Below are 16322 nucleotides of genomic sequence, written 5' to 3' on the forward strand. Positions count from 1 at the left end.
TGCCGTCAGAGAATACAGAGTTTAGATCTGAAATGTCATGAGATACAAAATAAGTCCCTAAAAGTTGTTTAAATACTAAACCAGTAGCCTAGGATTACAAAATATGAGTGGACTATGATGGATGATGCAGAGATCCACTTCTGGGGCCCACTTGGTGTGCTGGGGCCCACTTGGTGTGTGCTGGGGCTGAGACTTTAAGCAATTCACGTGCAGAGGCCATTTGTGGAGTTGAACGCCAGTTTTTGTGCCAGTTTGGGCACTCAACTCCAGTTTTTGATCCTTTTCTGGCGCTGGACGCTAGATTTGGGCAGAAGGCTGGCGTTGAACGCCAGTTTACGTCGCAATTCTTGTGCAAAGTATGGACTATTATATATTGCTGGAAAGCCCTGGATGTCTACTTTCCAAGGCAATTGGAAGCACGCCATTTGGAGTTCTGTAGCTCCAGAAAATCCACTTTGAGTGCAGGAAGGTCAGAATCCAACAGCATCAGCAGTCCTTTTTCAGCCTGAATCAGATTTTTGCTCAGCTCCTTCAATTTCAGCCAGAAAAATACCTGAAATTACAGAAAAACACACAACTCATAGTAAAGTCCAGAAATATGAATTTTTCCTAAAAACTACTAGAAATAAACTAAAAACTAACTAAAACATACTCAAAACTATATGAAATTATCCCCAAAAAGCGTATAAAATATCCGCTCATCAATTTTCTAGTTTTATGATGTATTCTCCATCTTTGTTTTCATTTTCTAGAGCTCTGTTGGGTTAGGGAGCTCTGTTGTAATTTGATGGATCAATACTAATTTTCATTATTCTTCTTCTATCTTTTCTCTTGATTTTACTTGAAAGCTTTCGATCTTCATCCAATTGAGTAGTTATCTTGGAAGAGAAGCTATTCAAACTTGGATCTCTTTTGAACCTTGAAAGAGGAATGAAGAGATCAAGCTAGAAATGCTTTCTCATGCTGGACCAAATTGGGTTTGGATGGGTATGTGACTATAACCCTCTCAATACTTGATTTGGGAAATGCATGTGGTATAATCAGTGACCATACTTCATCTCTTCTCATGAGCAATTGACCAAGGAATTGGCTATTGATCAAGATTTGAGAGATTGAATTGCAAGAAATTGTAATTCAATCACTTAAGATTGCCAAGGAGATCAATGAGTGCATTGATTGAGGAAGAGATGAAAATGAACTTGATCCGGAGAATTGCAACATCTCCTAAGCCCAATGAACTCCCCATCTCTGATCTTACCCATTCTCTTTAATTTCTGCCATTTACTTTTATGAGCAAATCCCCCATTCCCATTTACAATTCTGCAATTTATTTTCAGTCATTTACTTCCAGTCCTTTAATCCTAGCATTTACTTTTCTGTTATTTACATTTCCGCCATTTTATTTTCTGCAACTCTCAACCAAAATTCTGGATTCGCTCAACTAGAACATTCTTCTAATTAAAGTTGCTTGGTCAATCAATCCCTGTGGGATTCGACCTCACTCTATTGTGAGTTTTTACTTGACGACAAATTCGGTACACTTGCCGAAGGGAGATTTGTTGTGAGACAAGTTTTCCGTGCATCAAGTTTATAGCACCGTTGCCGGGGATCGATTGTGCATCAACAATGATTAAATTGGAAGATCACTAGATTGAGCATTTTTATTTTGTGAATTTCTTTTTCTGTTTGAGTGATTACTTTTTGTTTGATATATTGCATCACCCACAACTAACAGTAATTCTGACACAAATACTTTCTGCACCTATCTTTTCTTGCTTGCACTTGATGGTTGTATGACAGGGAGAAAAAGCGGGGCTTCAACTTCCTTCGATTCTGAACCTGAGAGGACCTTCCTTAGATTAAGGAGGAAGGCAAGAGGAAAGAAAGTGGTTGGTGCTGAGGAAGAAGAGGAATTCTTTGAAACAAACATGGAAGACAATATGGAAAACCATCATGAAGAAGAAGATCACAACCATGGGGGAGGAGGTAGAGCAAATCATGCTGGGGAGGATAGAAGAGTTTTGGGCTCTTACATCAATCCAAACCGAGGTAATTGTGGAAGTAGCATCCAAAACCCAACAATCCATGCCAACAACTTTGAACTTAAACCACAGCTTATCACCCTTGTTCAGAACAACTGTTCGTTTGGAGGAAGTGTTCAAGAAGACCCCAATCAACATTTAACCACCTTCCTGAGAATATGTGACACAATAAAGTCTAATGGTGTTCATCCTGACGCCTATGGACTGCTCTTATTTCCATTCTCACTCAGGGACAAGGCAGCCAAATGGCTAGAATCTTTCCCAAGGGAAAGCTTGACAACTTGGGAAGACGTGGTGAACAAATTCTTAGCAAGATTTTACCCTCCTCAACGAATCAATAGGCTGAGAGCTGAGGTCCAAACTTTCAGGAAACAAGATGGTGAGACTCTATATGAAGCATGGGAGAGATTCAAGGACTTAACAAGGAGGTGTCCACCTGACATGTTTAACGAATGGGTGCAGCTGCACATTTTCTATGAAGGGCTCTCTTATGAGTCAAAGAAGGCCGTAGACCAATCATCTGAAGGATCTTTGAACAAGAAGAAGACCATTGAGGAAGCCATAGATGTTATTGAAACAGTAGCAGAGAACGACTACTTCTATGCTTCCGAAAGAGGGAACACAAGAGGAGTAATGGAGCTAAACAATGTAGATGCTCTGTTGGCCCAAAACAAGCTCATTACCCAGCAGCTGGCTGACCTCACCAAGAAGATGGAGATGAACCAAGTAGCAGCAATCTCCACTTCATCAACAATCCAAGAAGGAGTGAATGAAGAAGCAGAGGTGAGTCAGGAGTAAGCCAACTACATTGGGAATTCACCAAGGAAAAACTATGATCCATACTCCAAGACCTACAACCCTGGATGGAGAAACCATCCAAACTTTGGGTGGGGAAGTGAGCAAGATCAAAACCAAGACCAGAGACGTTACAACTCCAACAATAATGCAGCTCACCAGCAATTCACACAGAGGATGTCTCAACACCCCCACAACAACACTTCTTCATATGCTTATCAAAACCAAAATAGCACATCTGCTCCGAATCACCCATCAATTGATGACAAGCTCTCTAAGATTGAAGCCTTACTTGAAGGAATATGCCAAGAGATTCAAGAAAATAAGGTGTTCAAAGAAGAAGTGCGAGCCAATATTAAGAACCAGGGAGAGACCATTAGGAAGCTGGAATTCCAGGTGGGATATTTAGCTGAGAAGATTCCCAAACCTACCGATAGCTTCCCAAGTGACACGGAGAAAAACCCTAAGGGAGAAGCAAAGAAAGTAAGATGGGAAGATTGCAAAATGGTCACTACGAGTGATCAAGAGACTGAAGACAAGCAAGGTAAATTTTGCAAACAACCTGAAGACAAATCAACAAAGGAGGAGGATAGAGATCACCAAGAACCAGAAATCTCACAACAAGAGTTGCTGAAGCTCTATGCTCCCTTCCCTCAACTGCTCAATGGTGCTGTGGGAAAGAGAATATACTCAAGGTTCCTAGACTTGTTTGCATCGCTGCATGTAAACATACCATTCATCAAGGCAATTCAACAAATGCCTGCATTCATCAAGTATATGAAGGAACTTCTTCCCAGGAAAAGCTCACTCAAAGGAGGCCAGACTATAGTGATGAACAAGGAATGTAGTGCCCTTATTCAACCTGAGTTGCCTACAAAAAGAAGAGACCCAGGGAGTTTTCACATCCCTTGTGCCATAGGTGAAACTATGTTCGATAGAGCACTATGTGATTTGGGGGCCAGCATCAACTTACTGCCTTTATCCCTGGTGAAGAGGCTACAGATTAATGAGATAATACCCACAGATGTAATCATCAGACTGGCTGACAAAACTCAAAAGCAAGCAATAAGAGTGGTGGAAAATGTGTTGCTAAAGGTTGGGAAATACTTTCTCCCAACAGACTTTGTCATTCTGGACATGGAAGAAAGTCACACTCACCCAATCATATTGGGAAGACCATTCCTAGCTACGGCCAGAGCACTTATCGATGTAGAGAAAGGGGAGCTAATATTGAGAATCCATGATGAACGACTCAGCTTCAATGTCTTCAAACTCTCACAAGAAACAGATCAAGAGGACAAGGAACTAAGCACAAACGATAAAGAGACACTGAAGGAGGAGACAAGCACTGAAGCACAGCAAGTTCATTCTGAAACCTCCTCAATTGATAAACAAGAAAAACAGCAATTGCCACAGCTCAAGGAAAAGTTGGAGGAACCTAAACCTCTAGAGGCATGTGAAGACAAAATCACAACTCCTTGGAAAAAAAAGGTCACCAAGGGGAAGGCAACCTCAAAAGAAACAAAGAAGAAGGTACCAAGGAAATGGAGGAACAAGAAGATCCTTACGGAAGACTTCTCTCCAGGGGATAGAGTTGTCTCAGCTTACTTTCCAGATATTCCCCCTAATCTCCCTACTGTACCATCTCAGTTACCTAAGGTCTTCACTATCAACAGAGTTCTTTCCCTGGAACATGTGGAGATCATTGATCCAACCAATGGATACAAGTCCACAGCAAGAGGGGAGGATTTTAAGCACTACCAACCACCCTGATGAAGGAAAAACGTCAAGCTAGTGACGCTAAAGAAGCGCTTCATGGGAGGCAACCCATGTTTTATATGTTTTTAAAATAATGAATAAATCAATGTTTATGAATTTCAACCCAAACTTGACAAACACTTGGTGAAATCTTTATCATGCAGTCTATAGTGAAGAACAAGTTTGGTGTTCAAAGCAGAACTCTTGGAGCTTTGAACAAAACTTTTCATCACAATGCTTCAAACTAAGTTTGGTGTCACCCCATGGTGCCACCAAAATGCATGAGGATACACCAGTAGTTGGCTAAGTTGAAATTCATAAATATACAAACTCTTTTTCTTCTCTTTAGTATTCTAGCCGTAGAGTTTGATATTTTTTTTATGATATTAATTTCCTTATTTTAAATCTTTATAGGAAAGGAAAAGGAGCATTAAAAGGGATAGATTGGACAACCAAACAAAGAAGGTTCGGACACCATAAAAGGAGGGGTTACACACTTGTTCTAAAGAGGGAATACATTGGAAAATGTTGCCATGCAACATTGAAAAAATGAGACCCCTAGAAGACCGAGCAATCCTCATCATAAAGTGATGATCCTTGTCTTCTAGCCATGCATAACCCTAACCGTCCATCAAGTGACCACTTCATCAATCTACACCCTCCATTCTCTCACAACTTCTTTATATAAACGATCCTTCTCCGTACCACCCTTCATTGTCATCACACACCCTTCACCACTCTTCATTTCGGTACAATACACCCCCTATCCGATTATAAACATTCCTCCCCTCACTCTCTTCATTGCCATAAAACCCTAAACAACCAAAAATCTCCACAACCTTGCCACCTTCACATATTAATCATCATTCATGGCAACTTCAAGTTCTAAGAGAAGGGAGGGAAAGGAACCCATGGAAGAACACCCATATGATGAGAAGAGATTTAGAAGCTTGCATCATTCATTGCAATACGGGTGGATGGTTGATAAGGAAATCATTTATGAGCTGGGATTTCAAGTTAAGAAGACTGAATGCCCCGAAATCACTGAGGAGGTAGAAAGGAGAAGATGGGAGCTCCTCACTGACCCGGTCACTAAGGTGAATGCAAATCTCATAAGAGAATTTTATGCAAATACAGTCAGATATGATAAGAAAGATGAGTCATATACAAGCTTGGTGAGAGGAACAATGGTGGATTTTGGTCCCATGAGTGTAATGAGGGCATTGAAGCTACGGTCTATACCGTTTGAAGAAGAAAGTTATCACTCAAGATTGGACAACAACCCCAATTATGACCAGCTTTTATGAGACCTTTGTGTACCAGGAGATGACTGGGAAAGGGGTGCGGGAAATAAACCAAAGTTCATTAAGAGAACAGACCTCACTCCTGAAGCTAAGGGGTGGTTTGAGCTAGTGAGGAGGTCTATTCTCCCAGCTGCAAACAACTCGGAGATGAATTTCGAGAGAGCAACAATGGTGCATTGTATACTCAAGGGAGGAGAAATCAAAGTTCATGAAATCATAGCTCAAGGCATTAGAAAGATGGAAGAGAAAAATGACTCAAGAGGAACATTAGGTTACCCCAGCACTATTTACCGAATATGCAAGAAAGCTAGGGTAGTTTTTGAAGATGAGGACCCCGTTTGGATAAAGGAAGGCATTCCAATAATAGTCCGTAGGATGAATGCTGTAGTATCCCCCTGCCTCAACGGAAGCAAAGAAAGAGGATAGCCCCTCAAGTAGTGGAAGGCCAAGTCTCAGAGGGTCAAGCACAACAGACCCTGGACATGCACAAATTGCAAGAGGCCATTGATGGCTTGTCTAGACAATATTTGGAAAGCCAAGGAGCACAGAAAGAGCTTCAACTACAGATGATGGGGCAGCAAGAGGAAACACTTTCAAGATGGATGACTCAGCAAGGTGAGTGGCAAAGGCAAATGATGGAACAGCAACTAAGCCAAGGACAACAATGGGGAGAAGCATTCAACAGGATGGAACAAAGGCAAAACGAGCAACAAGAATCCACCCAGAGGCTAATCAACATCCAAGCACATCAAGGGGCACACATACATGAGATGCATCGAAGACAAATAGAACAGGCAAAACTATTGGACGAGCAAAGGGCATTCGCAGAAGGAGTTTACATGAGCGAAACAGGACATCATATAAACACTCAAGCCAGGCTCGGCTACTTAGTGGGACAGCTGCCAGTATTGCATCCAGGAATAGCCAAGTATGACGAAATGAAGGATGAATTAGCACGAAATGAAAGACAAAGGGTGGAAGAGAGTCATGAGTCAGTGAAGAAGGCACTTGAGGATTGGAAGCAAGCAAGATTGGCATGGATGCGAGGAAATACAAGAGGAAACAAGGAGGACAAGAAAGGAAAAGAGCATGGACATCCACAACAGTAAAAGGTGGTGGAGCTCCTTCTTTGTTCCATCTTTCTCTATGTCTTAAATAAGGAAGATCTTGTGTGAAATAGAACTTGCTTCCATGTTATGTTTAAACCTTTTTCAATCATGTCTTTTAAGTTTGTGGTATTGAATAGGTCTCTGTGTGCTAGTCTTTATGTCACTGCATCCTTACTTAACTTACTTGTATGCTTGTTCCTTTTGAATTAAATAAAGAGAGAATGATTGTTTTTAAAAGACCAGAGTGGGGTTCATATTGTGGAAGTGCATTCATGAATCTTTGGGGTATTCATAAGTTAGCTAAGTTGGTTCAACCGCAAGGTTAGGAGGACAACTATCTATCCTGAATACTTGACTTTGGATATACCCATGAGACTAAGTAGATGACAAGATCCTAATAAGAGAAAAGGGAAAGAATAATGGAAGTGAAAAACAAAAGAAAAAGAATAAGCAATAAGGCTAGGCACCAATGGTTTGGACCTTGAGACAAGTGTCTGTGGTGCTCCTGTGTGAGGGATCTACTTGGATGAATAAGCTCTTAGGGGTGCTTTATCACTTGGTAACTTAGGTTAACTAACCTGGGATTATCAGCTGAAAATCCACTATCAAGAGTAACCCTCACCACAGAGCATTTAGTAACCCAAAGAGGTGCTAGACACCAAGGTCTCAAGAAAAGAAAATAAAGGAACTATATGCCTGTGGTGTGTATGTATGGGGGAGAGACTTGAGGGAGTAAGTCCTTAGGGATGCTTCAACACCTAGCACCTTGAACCAACTGGTTCGGGAGTGTTGGCTGAAAGCTTATTTTAAAGAGTTGTCCCCTTACAGAGCACTTAGCCTAAATAACACAAATAACCCTTGAAATAATAATAATAAAAGGATCAATGAATAAAAGTCTCATGGGATATAGACAAAGTAAGTGTTTAGGGACATGATAAAGGTCTGAAAGTCAGTAAGGAATGAACCTAAGTTGCTATGCATGAAACCACCATAAAATCAGTAACATGACTTCCACAAGAATGACTCATTCCTCTGGATATTCCATTCATCATTCTCTTGTTCCAGTACTTGCTTAGGGACAAGCAAGCTTTAAGTTTGGTGTTGTGATGCCAAGGCATCTTGGCCAGTTTCACTAACCTTTTCTTTACTGTTTTTAGGGTAGTTTCATGCATTTCTTTAGGAAATAAGCTAGTTTTGGGTAGATATTCACCAACACCTTGATTCAAGTATACATTGTGCATTCTCCATCTTTGTTTTCATTTTCTAGAGCTATGAACAACTAAACCCCTTTCATTGGGTTAGGGAGCTCTGTTGTAATTTGATGGATCAATACTAATTTTCATTATTCTTCTTCTATCTTTTCTCTTGATTTTACTTGAAACCTTTCGATCTTCATCCAATTGAGTAGTTATCTTGGAAGAGAAGCTATTCAAACTTGGATCTCTTTTGAACCTTGAAAGAAGAATGAAGAGATCAAGCTAGAAATGCTTTCTCATGCTGGACCAAATTGGGTTTGGATGGGTATGTGACTATAACCCTCTCAATACTTGATTTGGGAAATGCATGTGGTATAATCAGTGACCATACTTCATCTCTTCTCATGAGCAATTGACCAAGGAATTGGCTATTGATCAAGATTTGAGAGATTAAATTGCAAGAAATTGTAATTCAATCACTTAAGATTGCCAAGGAGATCAATGAGTGCATTGATTGAGGAAGAGATGAAAATGAACTTGATCCAGAGAATTGCAACATCTCCTAAGCCCAATGAACTCCCCATCTCTGATCTTACCCCTTCTCTTTAATTTCTGCCATTTACTTTTATGAGAAAATCCCCCATTCCCATTTACAATTCTGCAATTTATTTTCAGTCATTTACTTCCAATCCTTTAATCCTAGCATTTACTTTTCTGTTATTTACATTCCCGCCATTTTATTTTCTGCAACTCTCAACCAAAATTCTAGATTCGCTCAAATAGAACATTCTTCTAATTAAAGTTGGTTGATCAATCAATCCCTGTGGGATTCGACCTCACTCTATTGTGAGTTTTTACTTGACGACAAATTCGGTACACTTGCCGAAGGGAGATTTGTTGTGAGACAAGTTTTTCGTGCATCATAACCTGGCCAAAGTGGAGGACTTGTCAGCCACCTTGTAGAGTTCTTGAGGTATAATTGGTGCACGAAATTGTGATGTCCAGGCTCAAACTATTCCTGGCACGTGAGCAACTTGGTACGCGTAATCGTGATTACACATTCATAATTTGTCACAACTTCGATACAACTGACCAGCAAGTGCACTGGGTCATCCAAGTAATACCTTACGTGAGTAAGGGTCGAATCCCACGGAGATTGTCGGTATGAAGCAAGCTATGGTCACCTTGCAAATCTCAGTTAGGCAGATATAAAATAATTATGGAGTTTTCGAATAATAAATAATAGAATAGGGATAGAGGTACTTATGTAAATCATTGGTAGGAATTTTAGATAAGCGAATGGAGATGTTTTTCGTTCCTCTAAACCTCTGCTTTCCTGCTATCTTCATCCAATCAGTCTTACTCCTTTCCATGGCTGGCTTTATGTGATACATCACCACTGTCAATGGCTACTTTCGGTCATCTCTCGGGAAAATGATCCAATGCCCTGTCACGGCACGGCTAATCGTCTGGAGGCATCACCCTTGCCAATGGCTTCATCTTATCCTCTCAGTGAATAATATGCTCACGCACCCTGTCACGGCACGGCTATTCATCTGTCGGTTCTCGATCATGCTGGAATAGGATTTACTATCCTTTTGCGTCTGTCACTAACGCCCTGCAATCGCGAGTTAGGAGCTCGTCACAGTCATTCAATCATTGAATCCTACTCGGAATACCACAGACAAGGTTTAGACCTTCCGGATTCTCTTGAATGCCGCCATCATTCTAGCTTACGCCACGAAGATTCTGGTTAGGAGATCTAAGAGATATTCATTCTAGCTTATTTCATGTAGAACAGAAGTGTTTGTCAGGCACGCGTTCATAAAGGAGAAGGATGATGAGCGTCACACATAATCATCACCTTCATCACGTTCTTGGGTGCGAATGGATATCTTAGAAGTGAAATAAGATGAATTGAATAGAAAACAGTAGTACTTTGCATTAATCTTTGAGGAACAGCAGAGCTCCACACCTTAATCTATGGAGTGTAGAAACTCTACCGTATGAAAATACATAAGTGAAGGTTCAGGCATGACCGAGATGGCCAGCCCCCTTAAACGTGATCAATAGTCTCCTAAGATGAACAATGGATTAAAACTGAGACCAAAGATGTCTAATACAATAGTAAGAGGTCCTATTTATAATAAACTAGTCACTAGGGTTTACATGAGTAGGTAATTGATGCATAAATCCACTTCCTGGGCCCACTTGGTGTGTGTTTGGGCTGAGCCTGAGTGTTGCACGTGTAGAGGTCCTTCTTGGAGTTGAACGCCAGTTTTTGTGCCAGTTTGGGCGTTCAACTCTGGTTTTGGCTCCTTTTCTGGCGCTGGACGCCAGATTTGGGTAGAAAGCTGGCGTTGAACGCCAGTTTATGTCATCTATTCTTGGCCAAAGTATAGACTATTATATATTTCTGGAAAGCCCTGGATGTCTACTTTCCAACGCAATTGGAAGCACGCCATTTCGAGTTCTGTAGCTCCAGAAAATCCACTTTGAGTGCAGGGAGGTCAGAATCCAACAGCATCAGCAGTCCTTCTTCAACCTCTGAATCTGATTTCTGCTCAAGTCCCTCAATTTCAGCCAGAAAATACCTAAAATCACAGAAAAACACACAAACTCATAGTAAAGTCCAGAAATGTTAATTTAACATAAAAACTAATGAAAACATCCCTAAAAGTAACTAGATCCTACTAAAAACATACTAAAAACAATGCCAAAAAGCGTATAAATTATCCGCTCATCACAACACCAAACTTAAATTGTTGCTTGTCCCCAAGCAACTGAAAATTAAATAGGATAAAAAGAAGAGAATATACTATAAATTCCAAACTATCAATGAAACATAGCTCCAATCATATGAGCGGGACTTATAGCTTTTTGCCTCTTGTATAGTTTTGGCATCTCACTTTATCCATTGAGGTTCAGAATGATTGGCATCTATAGGAACTTCAGATTTCGAATAGTGTTATTGACTCTCCTAGTTCAGTATGATGATTCTTGAACACAGCTTCTTTATGAGTCTTGGCCGTGGCCCTAAGCACTTTGTTTTCCAGTATTACCACCGGATACATAAATGCCCCAGACACATAATTGGGTGAACCTTTTCAGATTGTGACTCAGCTTTGCTAAAGTCCCCAATTAGAGGTGTCCAGGGTTCTTAAGCACACTCTTTTTTTTTGCTTTGGACCTTGACTTTAACCTCTCAGTCTCAAGTTTTCACTTGACACCTACACGCCACAAGCACATGGTTAGGGACAGCTTGGTTTAGCCGCTTAGACCAGGATTTTATTCCTTTAGGCCCTCCTATCCACTGATGCTCAAAGCCTTGGGATCCTTTTTATTGCCCTTGCCTTTTGGTTTTAAGGGTTATTGGCTTTTTGCTCTTGCCTCTTGGTTTTAAGAGCTTTGGCTTTTTCTGCTTGCTTTTTCTTTTTCTTTCTATTTTTTTTCACCTATATATATATATATTTTTTTTTTCTGCAAGTTTTGTTCTTTGCTGCTTTTTCTTGCTTCAAGAATCATTTTTATGATTTTTCAGATTATCAAATAACATGTCTCCTAGTCATCATTCTTTCAAGAGCCAACATATTTAACATTCTTAAACAACAACTTCAAAAGACATATGCACTGTTCAAGCATACATTCAGAAAATAAGAAGCATTGTCACCACATCAATATAATTAAGCTAAGTTCAAGGATAAATTCGAAACTCATGTACTTCTTGTTCTTTTGAATTGAAACATTTTTTTATTTAAGAGAGGTGATGGATTAATAGGACATTCATAACTTTAAGACATAGTTACTACTACTAATGATCATGTAATGAAGACACAAACATAGATAAGCACATAACATAGAAAACGAAAAACAGAAGAAATAAGAACAAGGAATGAATCCACCTTAGTGATGGTGGCGTTTCCTTCTTGTGGAACCAATGATGTCCTTGAGCTCTTCTATGTCTCTTCCTTGTCTTTGTTGCTCCTCCCTCATTGCTTTTTGATCTTCTCTTATTTCATGAAGCATGATGGAGTGCTCTTGATGTTCCACCCTTAGTTGTCCCATATTGGAACTCAATTCTCCTAGGGAGGTGTTGATTTGCTCCCAATAATTTTGTGGAGGAAAGTGCATTTGAGGCATCTCCGGGATCTCATGGAAATGAGCTTCTTGCGCCTCTTGAGCTCTATGATTGGGCTCTCTTGCTTGCTCCATCTTTTTCTTAGTGATGGGCTTGTCCTCTTTAATGAGGATATCTCCCTCTATATCAATCCCAGCCGAATTGCATAGGTGGCAAATGAGGTGAGGAAAGGCTAACCTTGCCATAGTGGAGGACTTGTCAGCCACCTTGTAGAGTTCTTGAGATATAATCTCATGAACTTCCACCTCTTCTCCAATCATGATGCTATGGATCATGATGGCCCGGTCTATAGTAACTTCAGACCGATTGCTAGTGTGAATGATTGAGCATTGAATGAACTCTAACCATCCTCTAGCTACAGGCTTGAGGTCCAATCTTCTTAGTTGAACCGGCTTGCCTTTGGAGTCAATCTTCCATTGAGCTCCTTCCACGCATATGTCCATAAGGACTTGGTCCAACCTTTGATTAAAGTTGACCCTTCTAGTGTAGGGGCGTTCATCTCCTTGCATCATGGGCAAGTTAAACGCCAACCTCACATTTTCCGGACTAAAATCTAAGTATTTCCCCCGAACCATTGTAACATAGTTCTTTGGATCCGGGTTCTTACTTTGATCATGGTTCTTGGTGATCCATGCATTAGCATAGAACTCTTGAATCATTAGGATGCCGACTTGTTGGATGGGATTTGTTAGAACTTCCCAACCTCTTCTTTGAATTTCATGTTGGATCTCCGGATACTCATTTCTTTTGAGTTTAAAAGGGACCTCGGGGATCACCTTCTTCTTGGCCACAACATCATAGAAGTGGTCTTGATGGGCTTTAGAGATGAACCTTTCCATCTCCCATGACTCGGATGTGGAAGCTTTTGTCTTCCCTTTCCCCTTTCTAGAGGATTCTCCGGTCTTAGGTGCCATCAATGGTAATGGAAAAACAAAAAAGCTATGCTTTTACCACACCAAACTTAGAATATTGCTCGCCCTCGAGCAATAAACAAAAGAATAGAAGAAGAAGAAGAAGAAATATGGAGAGGGAGAGGGAGATGTGGTTTCGGCCAAGAGGAGTGTAGAGGGGTGTGCTATGTGAATTTGATGAAGAATGGAGGTCTTTATATAGGGAAGGGAGGAGGGGTTAAGGTTCGGCCATATGCGTGGGTTTGGGTGGGAAATTGGTTTTGAATTTTTGAAGGTATGTGGAGTTTATGAGGTAGGTTTATGGGGAAGAGTGGATGGATGTGAGTGGTGAAGAGGTGATAGGGAAGAGTGTTTATGGGGTTGTGTGAAAGAGAGTGGTGAGAAGAAGTGAGTGGAGGTAGGTGGGGATCCTGTGGGGTCCACAGATCCTGAGTGGATCCTGTGGGGTCCACAGATTCTGAGTGGATCCTGTGGGGTCCACAGATCCTGAGGTGTTCAAGGATTTACATCCCTGCACCCATTAGGCATGTAAAAATGCCTTTGTACCCAACTCTGGGCGTTCAGCGCTAGGTTGGTGGCCATTTTGGGCGTTCAACGCCCATTTGTGTGCCATTTCTGGCATTGAACGCCAGAACCATGCCTGTTCTGGCGTTCAGCGCCCAGAAGCTGCCTATTTTGGGCGTTCAGCGCCAGAACCATGCTCTGTTCTGGCGCTGAACGCCAGACAGATGCTCCTCTAGGGTGTGATTTTTCTTCTGCTGTTTTTGATTCCGTTTTCAATTTTTATATTTATTTTGTGACTCCATATGATCATGAACCTACAAAGACATATAACTAAGAAAAATATAGTAAGATAAATAAAAATTGGGTTGCCTCCCAACAAGCGCTTCTTTAATGTCAATAGCTTGACAGTGGGCTCTTATGGAGCCTCACAGATGTTCAGAGCTTTGTTGAGACTCTCCAACACCAAACTTAGAGTTTGGATATGGGAGTTCAACACCAAACTTAGAGTTTGGTTGTGGCCTCCCAATACCAAACTTAGAGTTTGACTGTGGGGGCTCTAGTTGACTCTGCTTTGAGAGAAGCTTTTTCTGCTTCCTCTCCATGGTTGCAGAGGGAGATCCTTGAGTTTTAAACACAAGGGAGTCCTCATTCCATTGAAGGATTATTTCACCTCTGTTAACATCAATCACAGCTCTTGCTGTGGCCAGGAAAGGTCTTCCTAGGATGATGGATTCATCCTCTTCCTTTCCAGTATCCAGGACTATGAAATCAGCAGGGATGTAAAGGCCTTCAACCTTTACTAACACGTCCTCTACTTGTCCATAAGCCTGTTTTCTTGAACTGTCTGCCATCTCTAATGAGATTTTAGCAGCTTGCACCCCATAGATTCCCAGTTTCTCTATTACAGAGAGGGGCATGAGGTTTATTCCTGAACCAAGGTCACATAGAGCCTTAAAGATCATGGTGCCTATGGTACAGGGTATTATGAACTTTCCAGGATCCTGTCTCTTCTGAGGCAATGTCAGTTGATCCAGATCACTTAGTTCATTGATGAACAAGGGAGGTTCAACTTCCCAAGTATCAATGCCAAATAATTTGGCATTCAGCTTCATGATTGCACCAAGAAACTTGGCAGTTTGCTCTTCAGTAACATCCTCATTCTCTTCAGAAGAGGAATACTCATTAGAGCTCATGAAGGGCATAAGGAGGTTCAATGGAATCTCTATGGTCTCTAGATGAGCCTCAGAGTCCTTTGGTTCCTCAAGGGAAAGCTCCTTATTGACCGCTGGACGTCCCAGGAGGTCTTCCTCCTTGGGATTCACGTCCTCCACTCCCCTTGTAGGTTCGGCCATGGTGCTTATGTCAATGGCCTTGCACTCTCCTTTTGGGTTCTCTTCTGTATTGCTTGGGAGAGTACTGGGAGGGATTTCAGTGATCCTTTTACTCAGCTGGCCCACTTGTGCTTCCAGATTTCTAATGGAAGATCTTGTTTCATTCATGAAACTTATAGTGGCCTTAGACAGATCAGAGACTAAGTTTTCCAGATTAGAAGTATTTTGTTCAGAGTTCTCTGTCTGTTGCTGAGTTGATGATGGAAAAGGCTTGCTATTGCTAAACCTGTTTCTTCCACCATTATTAAAGCCTTGTTGAGGCTTTTGATCCTTCCATGAGAAATTTGGATGATTTCTCCATGATGAGTTATAGGTGTTTCCATAAGGTTCACCTAAGTAATTCACCTCTGCTATTGCAGGGTTCTCAGGATCATAAGCTTCTTCTTCATGAGAAGCCTCTTGAGTACTGTTAGATGCAGCTTGCATTCCATGCAGACTCTGAGAAATCATATTGACTTGCTGAGTCAATATTTTGTTCTGAGCCAATATGGCATTCAGAGTATCAACTTCAAGAACTCCCTTCTTCATAGGCGTCCCATTGCTCACAGGATTCCTTTCAGAAGTGTACATGAACTGGTTATTAGCAACCATGTCAATGAGTTCTTGAGCTTCTGCAGGCGTTTTCTTTAGGTGAATGGATCCACCTGCAGAAGTGTCCAGTGACATCTTTGATAGCTCAGATAAACCATCATAGAATATATCCAGGATGGTCCATTCTGAAAGCATGTCAGAAGGACACTTTTTGGTCAACTGTTTGTATCTTTCCCAAGCTTCATAGAGGGATTCACCTTCTTTCTGTCTAAAGGTTTGAACATCAGCTCTAAGCTTGCTCAGCTTTTGAGGAGGAAAGTACTTGGCTAAGAAAGCCGTGACCAGCTTATCCCAAGAGTTCATGCTATCTTTAGGTTGAGAGTCTAACCAGATTCTAGCTCTGTCTCTTACAGCAAAAGGGAAAAGCATGAGCCTGTAGACTTCAGGATCTACTCCATTAGTCTTAACAGTATCACATATCTGCAAGAATTCAGTTAAGAACTGAAAAGGATCTTCAGATGGAAGTCCATGAAACTTGCAGTTCTGCTGCATCAAAGAAACTAATTGAGGTTTTAGCTCAAAGTTGTTTGCTCCAATGGCAGGAATGGAGATGCTTCTTCCATGTAAATTGGAATTAGGTGCA

General features: G+C 41.1%; 2 non-coding genes across 2 annotated transcripts; one reads left to right on the plus strand and one right to left on the minus strand.

Moving 5' to 3' along the window:
* Positions 1-2381: 2381 nt before the first annotated feature.
* Positions 2382-2485, minus strand: LOC148580981 (small nucleolar RNA R71). The gene has a single exon (XR_015895488.1). It is a non-coding gene; the product is annotated as a small nucleolar RNA R71 (small nucleolar RNA).
* Positions 2486-15868: 13383 nt separating this feature from the next.
* On the plus strand, positions 15869-15976 carry LOC148580982 (small nucleolar RNA R71). Its single transcript, XR_015895091.1, has one exon. It is a non-coding gene; the product is annotated as a small nucleolar RNA R71 (small nucleolar RNA).
* The last annotated feature ends 346 nt before the right edge of the window (positions 15977-16322 follow it).

The sequence above is a fragment of the Arachis ipaensis genome, chromosome B10, assembly GCF_059453495.1.
Source record: "Arachis ipaensis isolate K30076 ecotype BB chromosome B10, ASM5945349v1, whole genome shotgun sequence".
Classification (NCBI taxonomy): domain Eukaryota; kingdom Viridiplantae; phylum Streptophyta; class Magnoliopsida; order Fabales; family Fabaceae; genus Arachis; species Arachis ipaensis.